Genomic DNA, 15,299 nt, shown 5'->3' on the forward strand with positions numbered 1-15,299 from the left:
TACAGAGTCTGGGTGGCTGTATGTACCTGCGCGCGAGCACACACACAGAGTCTGGGTGACAGTATGTTCCTGCGCACACACGCACACACACACAGAGTCTGGGTGACCGTATGTACCTGTGCACGCACACACAGTCATGGTGACAGTACATGCATGCTTTCCTAAACACATTAGCAGGCCCTTCACCTATCCATTAGTTACTTTTTCTTTGCCCAAATCTTTCAGGCTTGGCTGCGGCCAAGGAAGTGACTCTGGCTCTCCCTCTCCCACGGAAAGCTGTGCACAAAGGGCTGTAAGAAATTGCCCGGATGCAGTGAAAGATTTTCATGGCAAGAAATCAAATAAAATGTTCATGGTGATGAAGTGAAAAATAAAATACACTTCCAGAAAACGGCCCTTTTCCTCCTTGTGGATTGGGGGGAGGGGCGACACAGACAAAGGTGCCGAAGGTCTCAATCACCTCACTGCTTAATTATTCCATCTCTCAGAAGGCATCTTCAGCAATTAGAATAATCATTCATGCCAGTGCTTTATAGGGAACTCGCACATTCTTCTGCGAGGTGTCAGGGCTGGTTTGTAATTTCTTTTTTTAACTTTAGCATTGACCTGCAACTAAAGGAAAAATAAAAGTTTTTTGAAATATTAGTTTAATAAGACATGAGAATAATATTAAGGATATGAGTCTCCCTTATATATTATTTATATGTATAGTGTGATTTAGCGATACACTTGAACCAAACAAGTCACTTACAAAGAGTGGATCTATCTCTCTCTATATATTAAAAAACCTACAATATTCGCCTGGAGATTCTGTCCACATATTCGGAGATTGTGATTTAACATACACAGTTTATCAAGGCTGGTGTGCTGCACAGAGAGACTAGGGTTTTATGTAAGGATATAAATAATCAGTGCACATAGCAACTTTAAATTACTGCTAATGTGTTTTACTTATGTTCCCACTAGAACGATATGTGAAATAACAGGGAGATGCTAGGCACACACTTGACAAATAATATCCATGCGTTTCCATTTTTATGATTTTTATACATTTCTTATTAAACCAAGTGGTAGAGTTCAAGCCTGTGCAATCAAACCGTACTTGTGGATCACAGTAAGCATGTGAAATGTGAGGTTAATGTTGCATTGAAAAGCCGCCTGCCTGCCAGAGCCTTGTGATTCCCTCTGAAGAGGAGTCCGAAGGAGTCAGGCACATGCTTCCATCGGTGGGGAGCAGCTCCAAGGTCTCATTCCACCACCCCAGACCCGGGCTTCCCCCGCATTGTTGCTGTGTATGTGAACCCAGAAAGCTTGCAAGCAGCCGTCTCTCCTGATCAAATCGCGGCAGCATCATTTACTGGGTGAAAGATTTCTACCAGCTATTTCCCAGGCCTACCTCTTTTTTGCTTTGCGAGGCCTGTCTCTTTCTGTGGTGTCACCTATTCTGGCTGCAGTGGCCCAGGTGACTTTCAGTCGCCGCCCTGGAGCTGGGCATGTGATGCTGCTGCCTGCAAGTTGCCCAGGTGATAGTTCACACTTGTGCTCCTGGTGAGGGCGGTGAAAGCGCCGCCTTGTGCACTTTGTCTGCCTGTTTCTGCGAGGCTGGTGGGTCTGTGGCGGGCTTGCTGCCTAGTCCAGTCCCCTCTGCTGAGTGGATTTACGGGCACATTATTGCAGTGAGGGAGGAGGCAGCCTCAAAATAGTCAGATGCTCCGTTGACTCAGTAAGCAGCCGAAAGATTGGCTGCTCCAATCCCAAGTTTACCCCAGCCTTTTTGGACTATAACTGGGGCTGGAAATCATGTGGCTCTGCCTGTGCTGGCCATGTTGGGCAAGTCCTACCCTGTGAGAGGAACGTGCTTCTGTGCATTGGGTTACTTCCCTTCTGGCACACACCGGGAAATGCAGGAACACGGTGGGACCAATCCACTGATGCTCCGAGTGCCTGCTCAGGGTGTGATTTTCCTAAATTCTATTTCCCAGTGACGTTTTCATCAAATTTTTGAATTTCGACACAAAGGAGATGAAACTTTGGACAAATTCACCTATTTTCCAACCATTTGGCTGAAAATTTTCCTAATTTGAAATTTTGGTGAAAAAAAGCAGGACATTTTCACAAGAATTTTCACAAAAGTGAAGCCCTATTTCCAAACAACTCTAGGATGAGTCTTAGCCAAGGCTCAGGTCAGATGCATTTTATCGGAGCCATCTCCCCTGCCGGACCTGAAAAGCGAGCCCATCTGATTCTGAGGCCAGAGCTTAGCACCTACCTCTCCCCTTAGAGGATGGGAGACTTTGTTCCCTCATGTCACATGCCCTGAATTAAGCTGTCAACAAACCCCAGTGTTTGCCTCAGTCAGCTGCTGAACTATCTGTCCTTAAAACAGAATTCACCTTTTCTCCTCTTTCATTTTTACTTTTCACATCATCCACAAATCTCTGTGTTGGGGCAAAGTGAGGGCCCAATGACATGGTTCCTCAGCGATGCAAACGAGCCCGTGAATTCCCTGAAATCATGTGGTGGATGGTAAACAGCCTGGTGAGATCAACACAGCATCAGTGCAGTGCAGCACGGTCCAGGCTGAGGTCGCCTCTAGAGCACAGAGCGATTTGGCCACTAGGCAGAGCCCAAATGCTGGGTCTACGCAGTCACTGTGGAGAAGAGAGCCTGCCGGCCTGTCTCAGGCGTGCATGCTGGATTCTCGTTCCCAGTGACAGTGACAAGAGAATTTATTGTGAAGTGTCCCTGGAAATGGACAATAGGCACCAGTAGCCTGGAATGGGCTGTTTGTCCATGACAGCCACAGCCAAAGGGGTCAAAGACAGATGGTGTTTTGGGGTTGGTCCCTACCTCTGATAACTGCAAGTGCTGGAGCTAGCAGGCGCTTACACTGCCCTGAACACTGGGCTGGGGACCTGTCAGCCTGTTTCGGATGGTGCTAATTTGCATGTTGGAGCAATGGGATCCTTTCCAGTAACAGGTGCTGTGGAGACTGCCGGGCTTTGCCATTTGTAGAAACACAGCTTCATTACGCTAAGCCGATCGATGCAGTCTGTAGCCATCCAAATACTAACCCTGGGCTCAGACACTCTCCAGCCACGGAGGAAAGCTATTGCTTTAAAGCATGCAATCATCTGACCTTGGGGCATCAGGACCATTCTCAAAGCCTCTTTTGTACTTCCCTAACTGATACACAAGTAGCAAGGAGCAGAGGGCGCTCTGCACATACACAAGGTCCAGTATAAACCCCAGCAGGGAGCATTGCTGTTTTTCCATAGAACCTATTTAGCAAAGATAGCTATTTCTTTGTAAATAAGTCCTTAGGTGTTTATTAGTCTGTCACTGTCAAAGCCCTGTAGTTTTGTTCCATGTTTAATGGAAGAAAATTAACAGAGTGCATTCAAAGGAGGCAATTCTCCTCTACTAAGACCTGTTCAAATACTAAATGGATTTCCAAGGTAACAGCCACATCCGGATTGTTTCTGGCTTTATGGCAGGGGCAGGAGTCTCCGTTTACCCCTCCACAGCCCTCCACCGAGGCACATTTCTGCTGCCATGCCAAGTAAACAAACACTGGTTTACACAACCAGCCAGCAGACATTGCACCAGTTTGAGAGGTGAATAGAGAGCCCAGTCCTGCAGCACTGATGTTAAGTGCAAAACTCCCATTAGTTCGGGTGGGAGCAGATCCAGATCCATAAATAAGGGACTCAAAGTAAATGATTGTCTGATAGGACCAGTAGCTCGCAAGGCCTTTTTTGTAGTGGAAGGAGAAACACCAGTGACTAAGAGGCACAGAGAGCTAATGCATTTGGTAGCAGAGCCTTTAATTGGGGTGATATTGTTTTCAAGATTGTTCTCAAATCACGTTTCCAAAGAGTGAGCAACCAAGACTGTCCACCATAGCAAAGCGTCATCCTGAAAGCCAAATGGAAATTGGAGCTAAGGCTGCTCCAGACCTGCAGGAATCTCTGTGCCACCAGAGAATATAAATTCCCCACTGGCTGCGGGTGCACAGAGCGCTCTGGAGAGACAGAGAAGGTAGCAGTTACATCATATGGTGCACACACACACACACACACACACACACACACACACACACACACACACAAACACACACACAAACACACACACACACACACAGCGTAAAGGGAAGTTTTCCATTACTACAGGATTTGGTGGAAAAAATACCCTATTCAAATAAAAAGCCGCTTTGGATCTTTAATTAAAAAACAGGGTTCATAGCACCAGGGCATTGACTTCCACTACTTAATCTCCATCACTTCATTTCACCACCAACTTCCATACTCTACAAAACTGCTGAAGACAATTTTTATTGATTGCTCTTCAAGCCGTCAAAAGCGTCCCTGGCTGATCATATGTTACCCCCAGACACCTTGTGCATTTCAGATAATAACTTGGTGCTCTAGAGAAGAAATGAATTGGATGTGCAGTCAGTAACTGTCCAAGTGAATCATGTTACTATATGTCAACGGCCTGGGCTCTGGCTATCATTTTAACAGAGAAATCCGCTATTTTCATGGCTATTTGCAATTATTTTCCAGATGAATAAGATATAACAACAACAACTATTTACAAATAAAGAACAATATGGAGCATCTATTTGCTACTTGGAAACAAATCTTTCAGACATAATACTGTTAACTATTATTTAATCTGTAACTACAAATGTGAAATTTTGCAACTGGTTTGTTGTCAGTAAAACAGTGTTAGGAAATTGGACTCATTCTAGGTGCTGCTGGCATCTCGCATCATTTAATGTCAGTGATAAGAATTTATATGGGAAATGGAATGTCACTGAAATACTGTTGAGTTAAGATGTATCATAATGTCAGACATTAGCAGCAGCAGTTTATTTTGCATAAACAATTACCATGTTCACAGATACTCCCCATTTTCAAATTTGTTCTTCTGCATGCAGTTCATTTGGAATAATTGCAGGAAGACAGACAACTTAAAGGGACAGTATCAGGTTAAAAATCAAATCATTTTGAAACTCAGGTGTCTTTAGCTATGTGTTGCTGATAACTCTTTAAATTGTTCAAGCAAAAATAGTTTTTAATACCTACAACACTATTAAAGCCGTTTGTTTATTTTTTGCACTTCATGACAATGACATTAGACTAGTTGCATCTCTGGCTTCTAGTGAGTTTCATTTATTGCTTTTCGGGCACTAGCAAAATGCTGAAGCATTTGGGTTGCAGACATAGCAGGAGGAATGTTTAAAAGCCAACAAAAATATTTTCCCAGAGATACGTTTTTGAAAATGGTTAAGCATTTTGTAATATATCAATATGGCCACTAGATAATGTGTAGACACACACTGTATGTGTTGACCCTAATCTGACAATGTCTTCTTTAAAGTGTGACAAGGTGGGAAAGATAATATCTTTTATTGGACCAACTTCTGTTAGTGAGAGAGACCAGTTTTCGAGCTTTCACAGTGCTCTTGTCCTGCGATGCTTTTAACAAAATGTTAACGATCTTTGAAATCCCAAAGCAGATCCAGCCATAAATCAAGGTGTGAATACCCACATCTCACAGCAACATATCTGATCATTATTCTCTCCTATACTCCCCTGCCAGGACCAGCGCGCAGAATTCCATGTGTCCTCTGGGGCTGTTAATAGCAGCCCTCTTATCTACCGGCTGCAGGCTGTTAATGGTGCCATCTGCTGGTGCAGGGGAAACTTGGGTCATGGTCTCGGAAACATGGAAACATTGCTAAGGAGGAGAACAAAAGAACAGCACAAGCATGTAGGGACAAAATCAGGCCTGGTCTACACTACGAGTTTAGGTCGACTTTAGCCGCGTTAAATCGAATTAAGCCTGGACACGGTTCACACGACGAAGCCCTTTCTTTTGACTTAAAGGGCCCTTTAAACCGGTTTCTTTACTCCACCTCCGACGAGGGGATTAGCGATAAAATCGGCCTTAGCGGGTCGGAATTGGGGTAGTGTGGACGGAATTCGACGTTATTGGCCTCCGGGAGCTATCCCACAGTGCTTCATTGTGACCGCTCTGGACAGCACTCTCAACTCAGATGCACTGGCCAGGTAGACAGGAAAAGCCCCGCGAACGTTTGAATTTCATTTCCTGTTTGCTCAGCGTGGAGAGCACAGGTGACCACGCAGAGCTCATCAGCACAGGTAACCGTGATGGAGTCCCAGATCGCAAAAGAGCTCCAGCATGGACAGAACGGGAGGTACGGGATCTGCTCGCCATATGGGGAGATGAATCAGTGCTAGCTGAACTCCGAAGCAGTAAACGAAATGGCAAAATATTAGAAAAGGTCTCCAAGGCCATGAAGGACAGAGGCCATAACAGGGACGCACAGCAGTGCCGCGTGAAAATTAAGGAGCTAAGGCAAGCCTACCACAAAGCCAGAGAAGCAAACGGAAGGTCCGGGGCAGAGCCGCAAACATGCCGCTTCTACGCGGAGCTGCATGCCATTCTAGGGGGTGCAGCCACCACTACCCCAACCGTGTGCTATGACTCCCTCACTGGAGAAACACACAGGGAAGAGGGTTCGGAAGAGGAGGATGGAGAAAATGTAGATAGCTCACAGCCGCAAGGAAGCGGAGAAACCAGTTTCCCCAACAGCCAGGATATGTTTGTCACCCTGGACCTGGAACCAGTAACCCCCGAACTCACCGAAGACCCTGAGGGCACACAGGGGACCTCTGGTGAGTGTACCTTTGTAAATATTACACATGGTTTAAAAGCAAGCGTGTTTAATGATTAATGATTAATTTGCCCTGGCAATCGCGGCCAGTACAGCTACTGGAAAAGTCTGTTAACGTGTATGGGGATGGAGCGGAAATCCTCCAGGGACATCTCCAGAAAGCTCTCCTGGATGTACTCCCAAAGCCTTTGCAAAAGGTTTCTGGGGAGGGCTGCCTTATCCCGTCCGCCATGGTAGGACACTTTACCATGCCAGGCCAGTAGCACGTAGTCTGGAATCATTGCATAACAAAGCATGGCAGCGTATGGTCCCGGTGTTTGCTGGCATGCAGACAACATCCATTCCTTATCGCTCTTTGTTATCCTCAGGAGAGTGAGATCATTCACGGTCACCTGGTTGAAATGGGGCAATTTTATTAAGGGGACATTCAGAGGTGCCCGTTCCTGCTCTGCTGAACAGAAATATTCCCCGCTGTTAGCCACGCGGTGGAGGGGAGGGGTGAAGTGTTCATCCCAGAGAATTGGGTGTGTGGGGGAGGGGAGTTAGTTGGGTTTGTGCTGCATGTTAACCCTGAAACCGCAGCCCCTCCTTTTACATTGCAAACCCATTTTAAATGGCCAACCCAACGGGTGCTTGGTATGGGAAATGAGAGCACTACTGTTTGAAACCATTCCCACATGTTAAGAAGGTTAAAAAAGCCAAAAGACTGTGTCTTACCATGGCTGCCTGCAAGCTGAAATCTGTGGCCTGGCACTGCGTGAGTGATCTCTCACACCAAACCGGCAGGCCCTCAATATAAGAGGAAAAATGCGACCTTGTAACGAAAGCACATGTGCTGTGTAATGTGAACAGCAAAATTTAACATGAAAGAGTGTACCCATTGTTCTCTAAAATGTGTCTTTTTTAACCACCTCTCCCTTCTCCTCCACCAGCTGCAAATGTTTCTCCTTCACAGAGGCTAGTGAAGATTAGAAAGAGAAAACGTAGGACGCGTGATGACATGTTCACAGAGCTACAGATGTCCTCCCACGCTGACAGAGCACAGCAGAATGCGTGGAGGCAGTCAATGACTGATTACAGAAAAGCACAATATGAACGAGAGGAGAGGTGGCGTGCTGAATCGCGGGATGAACAGAGCAAGTTGCGGGCTGAAGATGATAGGTGGCGTCAGCTTGCAGACAGAAGGCAAGAGTCGATGCTCCGGCTGCTGGAGCATCAAACTGATATGCTCCAGCGTATGGTTGAGCTGCAGGAAAGGCAGCAGGAGCAGAGACCGCCGCTACAGCCCCTGTGTAACCAACAGCCCTCCTCCCCAAGTTCCATAGCCTCCTCACCCAGATGCCCAAGAACACGGTGGGGGGGCCTCCGGCCACCCAGTCACTCCACCCCAGATGATTGCCCTAGCATCAGAAGGCTGGCCTTCAATAAGAGTTAAAGTTTTAAACTGCAGTGTGTCCTTTTCCTTCCCTCCTCCCCCACCCATCCCGGGCTACCTTTGCAATTATCCCCCTAGTTGTGTGATGAATTAATAAAGAATGCATGAATGTGAAGTAACAATGACTTTATTGCCTCTGCAAGCGGTGCTTGAAGGGGGAAGGGGAGGGTGGGGTGGTTGGCTTACAGGGAAGTAGAGTGAACCGGGTGTGGGGGGGGCGGAGGGTTCATCAAGGAGAAACAAACAGAAGTTTCACACCGTAGCCTGGCCAGTCACAAAACTCGTTTTCAAAGCTTCTCTGATGCGCACCGCGCCATGCTGTGCTCCTCTAACCGCCCTGGTGTCTGGCTACACGTAATCAGCGGCCAGGTGATTTGCCTCAACCTCCCACCCCGCCATAAATGTCTCCCCCTTACTCTCACAGATATTGTGGAGCGCACAGCAAGCAGCAATAACAATGGGGATATTCTTTTCGCTAAGGTCTAAGCGAGTCAGTAAGCTGCGCCAGCGCGCTTTTAAACGTCCAAATGCACATTCCACCACCATTCGGCACTTGCTCAGCCTGTAGTTGAACAGGTCCTGACTCCTGTCCAGGCTGCCTGTGTACGGCTTCATGAGCCATGGCTTTAAGGGGTAGGCTGGGTCCCCAAGGATCACGATAGGCATTTCAACATCCCCAACGGTTATTTTCTGGTCCGGGAAGAAAGTCCCTTCCTCCAGCTTTCGAAACAGAGCAGAGTACCTGAAGACGCGAGCATCATGTACCCTTCCCGGCCATCCCACGTTGATGTTGGTGAAACGTCCCTTGTGATCCACCAAGGCTTGCAGCAGCATTGAAAAGTACCCCTTGCGGTTTATGTACTCGGTGGCTTGGTGCTCCGGTGCCAAGATAGGGATATGGGTTCCGTCTATGGCCCCACCACAGTTTGGGAATCCCATTGCAGCAAAGCCATCCACTATGGCCTGCACGTTTCCCAGAGTCACTACCCTTGATATCACCAGGTCTTTCATTGCCCTGGCAACTTGGATCACAGCAGCCCCCACAGTAGATTTGCCCACTCCAAATTGATTCCCGACTGACCGGTAGCTGTCTGGCGTTGCAAGCTTCCACAGGGCTATCTCCACTCGCTTCTCAACTGTGAGAGCTGCTCTCATCCTGGTATTCTGGCGCTTCAGGGCAGGGGAAAGCAAGTCACAAAGTTCCATGAAAGTGCCCTTACGCATGCGAAAGTTTCGCAGCCACTGGGAATCGTCCCAGACCTGCAACACGATGCGGTCCCACCAGTCTGTGCTTGTTTCCCGGGCCCAGAATCGGCATTCCACGGCATGAACCTGCCCCAGTAACACCATGATTTCCACATTGCTGGGGCCTGTGCCTTGTGAGAGGTCTATGTCCATGTCAATTTCCTCATCACTCTCATCGCCGCGCTGCAATCGCCTCCTCGGCTGGTCCTAGTTTTGCTTTGGCATGTTCTGGCTCTGCATATACTCCAGGACAATGCGCGTGGTGTTCATAGTGCTCATAATTGCCGCGGTGATCTGAGCGGGCTCCATGATCCCAGTGCTAGCTATGGCATCTGGTCTGAAAAAAGGCGCGAAACTAGTATCTGACGGACCAGGGGAAGGAGGGAGGGAGGGAGGGGCGAGTGACGACATGGCGTACAGGTACAGGGAATTAAAATCAACAAAGGTGGCTGTGCATCAGGGAGAAACACAAACAACTGTCACACAGAATGGCCCCCCCCAAAGATTGAACTCAAAAGCCTGGGTTTAGCAGGCCGTTGATTTGACGGAGGGAGGGGGAAGCAAATGAATACAGAACAAATCTATTTTTTACATCTTAAGACGACGGTGCAGCATGACTGATAGCCCTCGGCATCTTCTGGGTGCTTGGCAGCAAATACTGGGCGCTTGGCAGTTATGATGACGATGGCCTTCAGGCCTATTGCACGATCTTTTGCTCAGGGAAGACTCTGCTAATGTGCGATGATCCAACAGGGCGCTTGGCAGAAAATGGCATACTACGACTGATAGCCATCATCGTCATTGTGAAGGCAGCAGAATATGACTGGGGGGATGGGGGACTGGGGGACATACGGAGTTCCAGCCACTGCTGTATGATGACGACGGTTACCAGTCGTAATACACCATCTACTGCCAAAAGGCAAAAGGTAAGGGGCTGGTGCAATGCAGCCCTACGGCTGCCAGCCCCACGGCTGCCAGCACCCAGATCGCCGATGAAGGCTACCAGTCATGCTGCACCGTCTACCGCCAAAAGGCAGTTAGCTGCTGCTGCTGTGTAGCAATGCAGTCCCACGTCTGCCGGCACCCAGATGACATATGGTGACGGTGAGCTGAGCTGAGCGGGCTCCATGCTTGCCGTGGTATGTTGTCTGCACAGGTAACCCAGGTAAAAAGGCGCGAATCTATTGTCTGCCGTTGCTCTGATGGAGGGGGAGGGGCCTGACGACATGTACCCAGAACCCCCCGCGACACTGTTTTGCATCATTCGGGCATTGGGATTTCAACCCAGAATTCCAATGGGCGGCGGAGACTGCGGGAACTGTGGGATAGCTACCCATAGTGCAATGCGCCGGAAGTCGACGCTAGCCTCGGTACTGTGGACGCGGTCCGCCGACTTAATGCACTTAGAGCATTTTATGTGGGGACACACACAATCGGCTGTATACAACCGATTTCTATAAAACCGGCTTCTATTAATTCGACCTAATTTCGTAGTGTAGACATACCCTCAGAATGGCTAAGGCACACAATGAGTTACACCTAGCAAAGCACAAAAAAGACAATAAAAAGAAGATTCTTTAAATACATTTGAAGCAAGAGAAAGACACAGGAGTGTATAGGTCCACCACTTAGCAGGGAAACAAAGCTAATAACTGATGACATCAAGAAGACTGAGGTGTTTAATGCCCATTTTGCTTCAGTCTACATTAAAAAGGTTAATGGTGACCACACAATTAATATTAACTAGGGAGAAGGAACGCAAGCCAAAAACAGGGAAAGAACAGGTTAAAGAATATTTAGATACATCAGATGTATTCAAGTCTGCAGAGCCTGATGAAATTCACCCTAGGGTACTTAAGGAACTAGCTGAAGCTACCTCAGAATTGTTAGCAATTATCTTTGAGAACTTGTGGAGGAAGGGTGAGGTCCCAGAAGACCAGAGAAGGGCAAATATAGTACCTATCTTTATAAAGTGAAACAAAGAGGGAGTTATCGGACAGTCAGCTTAACTTCGATACCTGGGAAGATACTGGAACAAATGATTCAACAATCAGTTCACAAGCACCTGGAGGATAATAGGGTTACAAGGAATAGCCAGCATGGATTTGTCAAGAACAAATCATGCCAAACCAACCGAATTTCTTCTTCTTCTTGGAGAGGGTTACTGGCCTACTGGATGGGGGGAGCTGTAATTGTGATATATCTTGATTTTAGGAAGGCTTTTGACGCAATCCCATGGCACATTCTCATAAGCAAACTAGGGAAATGTGGTCTAGATGTAATTACTATAAGGTGGGTGCACAACTGTTTGACAGACCACACTCAAAGAGTAGTTATCAATGGTTTGCTGTCAAACTGGGAGGGCATATCTAGTAGGGTCCCTCAGGCATCAGTTCTGGGTCTATTACTATGCAATATTTTCATTAATGACATGGATAGTGGAGTGGAGAGTTTACAGATGACCCCAAGCTGGGAGGGGTTGCTAGCACTTTGGAGGATAGGATCAGAATTCAAGAGGATCTTCCCATAAATTAGAGAATTGGTCTGAATTCAACAAAATGAAATTCAGTAAAGACAAGTGCAAAGTACTTCACTGAGGATGGAAAAATCAAATGCACAACTACCAAATAGGCAATACCTGGCTAGCTATTACTTCTGAAAAGGATCTGGGCGCTAGAGTGGATGACACATTGAATATGAGTAACAATGTGCTGCAGATGTGGAAAAGGCTGATATTACTCTGGGGCGTATTAACAGAAGTGTCGTATGTAAGGCACAAGAGGTAATTGTCCCCTTCGACATGGCACTAGTGAGGCCTCACGTGGAGTCCAGTGTCCAGTTCTGGGCACCGCCCTTTAGGAAAGGTGGGGTCAAACTGGAGAAAGTCCAGAGAAGAGCAACAAAAATGAACAAAGGACGAGAAAACCTGACCTGTGAGGAAAGGTTAAAAAACTGGGCATGTTTAGTCTTCAGAAAAGTGAGGGGGGCCTGATGACAGTCTTCAACTATGTTAAAGGCTGTTACAAAAAGGACCGTGATCAGTTGTTCTCCATGGGCACTGAAGATAGGACAAGAAGCAATGGGCTTATCTGCAGCCAGGGTATGAGAGTAGCATGTTCGCTGGTGCCAGTCGGCCTGGCTGAGTGACACACTGCACCATGTTTCCCTGCCAGCCCATGGGAAGGGCCCAGCAGGAGCTGCCCCTCTGGGGACGACACCCCAGCCTGTGCTGAGCATTGACAGCAGCTCATTCCCCTCCTGCTGCCCCCACTCGTCCCACGCGTTGGGCTAAGCCTGTGCGTGCTGCTGTTCGACCTGCCGGGAGGACGCCGGCTCTGGTGCTGAGTGAAGTGAGAGGCCCCCAACCCGGGGGCCAGGTGTGCTCCCCCCACAGCTCCCTGCCCTGGCCTATGCTGACCCGGGGGGTGAAAGGGCCCGGCCAAGACTTCCCAAAGTGATTTTGGTGTCCAGCTCGTGACCCCTGGCAGGGGCCTGATTCTCCGAGGTGGCGCTCAGCACTGTCTGGGAATCGGCCCCTTCTCAGGGTCTCAGGTTGGGCCTCCAAATTCACGAGTCACTTTGGAAAGTCTTGGCCACCCAAGTCTCCTCTTTAGGGGTGCAGCCGCCTTTGCCCTAGCCCATCCCCCCTCAGACACGACCAGCAGCTCCTTCTGTAGGAGAAAACTGACCCTACACGGACCCAGCTGGCTGTGTCAGGACCTGCTTCTCCTTGGTGTCCCCAGCAGCTGCGGGCACTGAGAACACCTCCGCCCGGCCCTTTGGGAGGGAAACCACAGATCAGTTCTGCCACGACATGGGCTGCTGCCAGCTATTTCTTCAGGCCTGAGCTACAGAGCAGTCTATGTTCCAGAGTCACTGCCAGCGTCTGATGCAGATGGGGTTTGGAGCCAGACCCAGTGAGCTGTGACATTCATGTGCTCGAGCATTTGTCCACTTGTCCAAATCTCAGTTGTGATGTGACTATGTTTATGCTCGCGCTGTCTCAGGGCTGCTTCTATCCACCTGACACAGCTCCGAACACACGCAGCATTCGGTGCTTTGCTGACAAGCACCGTGCACCTGGGTTTTCCTGTTCTAATGCTTCCCGTGCTGGTGAAAGGTGCATGTCAACAGCTCGGAGCAGGACGGATCTGTTTAGCTCCAGAGCAGTTACAGCGTGAGCTTCCTCCACTGCACCAGGGCACGGCACAGCTGTCCGATGGGAAACACAATCTGGGGCCACTTCCCCCCAGGCACCCCTCAAGCGGCAAAGGTTTTGGGAGAACCAAAGCAGAGAGTCAGGATTGGATCTCATGTTAATTGTATCTAATGTTACTTCAACAGTAACATTTAACAGCATTTTAGTTTTGCCCTAACGAAGTAATCCTGAGGTTATGAGTCTTCTGCGTTCGATGGGTCCACTGCCCCTGCCCCTGCCTTCTACGTCTCAGAATACTCTAAATCTACCTTTCTCCTCATGCTGCAAATTCCATTTAATAGTCACCCCCTTGCTGATTGGGGCAGCTACTTTTGTCTCCCTAAGAGCTACGTGGGATGGACGTTTTCTTCCAAGAAGGATCCAGCAGGGATGAGAATTGTGCAATTTAGCACCAGCCTTTACCCCAGAAATGGAGAATGCTGTGAAACTGCTGGGCTCCATTTCCAATGAGGAGTAAGAAAGATGAAGACCACCTGACTCACCCAATACTTTATGGGTAAGTGGCCGGTGCAAGTCTTTGTCTGCACAGATCCAGGTCTGGGTAGCTTATACATCTGGCTGCAGTGTGGTTAGTTCAGTGTGAGGAGTTACTGGGAACATAAGAACAACCATACTGGGTCAGACCAAAGGTCCGTCTAGCCCAATATCCTGTCTTCTGACAGTGACCAATGCCAGGTGCCCCAGAGGGAATGAACAGAACAGGTAATGATCAAGTGATCCATCCCGTCGCCCATTCCCAGCTTCTGGCAAACAAAGGCTAGGGACACCATCCCTGTCCATCCTGGCTAATAGCCATTGTGTGAAAAAATACTTCCTTTTGTTAGTTTTAAACCTGCTGTCTATTAATTTCATTTGGTGACACCTAGTTCTTCTGTTATGAGAAGGAGTAAACAACACTTCCTTATTTACTTTCTCCACACCAGTCATGATTTTATAGACCTCTATCATATCCCCCCTTAGTCATCTCTTTTCCAAGATGAAAAGTCCCAGTTTTATTAATCTCTCCTCATACGGAAGCCGTTCCATATCCCTAATCATTTTTGTTGCCCTTTTCTGAACCTTTTCCAATTCCAATATATCTTTTTTGAGATGGGGCAACCACATCTGTACGCAGTATTCAAGATGTGGATGTACCATGGATTTATATAGCGGCAATAGGATATTTTCGGTCTTATTATCTATCCCTTTCTTAATGATTCCCAACATTCTGTTTGCTTTTTGACTGCTGCTGCCCATTGAGTGGATGTTTTCAGAGAACTATCCACAATGACTCCAAAATCTCTTTCTTGAGTGGTAACAGCTAATTTAGACCCCAGCATTTTATATGTATAGTTGGGATTATGTTTTCCAATGTGCATTACTTTGCATTTATCAACATTGAATTTCATCTGCCATTTTGTTGTCCAGGCACCCAGTTTTGTGAGATCCTTTTGTAGCTCTTCGCAGTTTGCCTGGAACTTAACTATCTTGAGCAGTTTTGTATCATCTGAAAATTTTGCCACCTCACTGTTTACCCCTTTTTCCAGATCATTTATGAATATGTTGAATAGGATTGGGTCCAGTACAGACCCCTGGGGGACACCACTATTTACCTCTCTCCATTCTGAAAACTGACCTTTTATTCCTACACTTTGTTTCCTATCTTTTAACCAGTTACCAATCCACGAGGGACCTTTCCTCTTATCCCATGACTG

The sequence above is a fragment of the Emys orbicularis genome, chromosome 18, assembly GCF_028017835.1.
Source record: "Emys orbicularis isolate rEmyOrb1 chromosome 18, rEmyOrb1.hap1, whole genome shotgun sequence".
Classification (NCBI taxonomy): Eukaryota; Metazoa; Chordata; order Testudines; family Emydidae; genus Emys; species Emys orbicularis.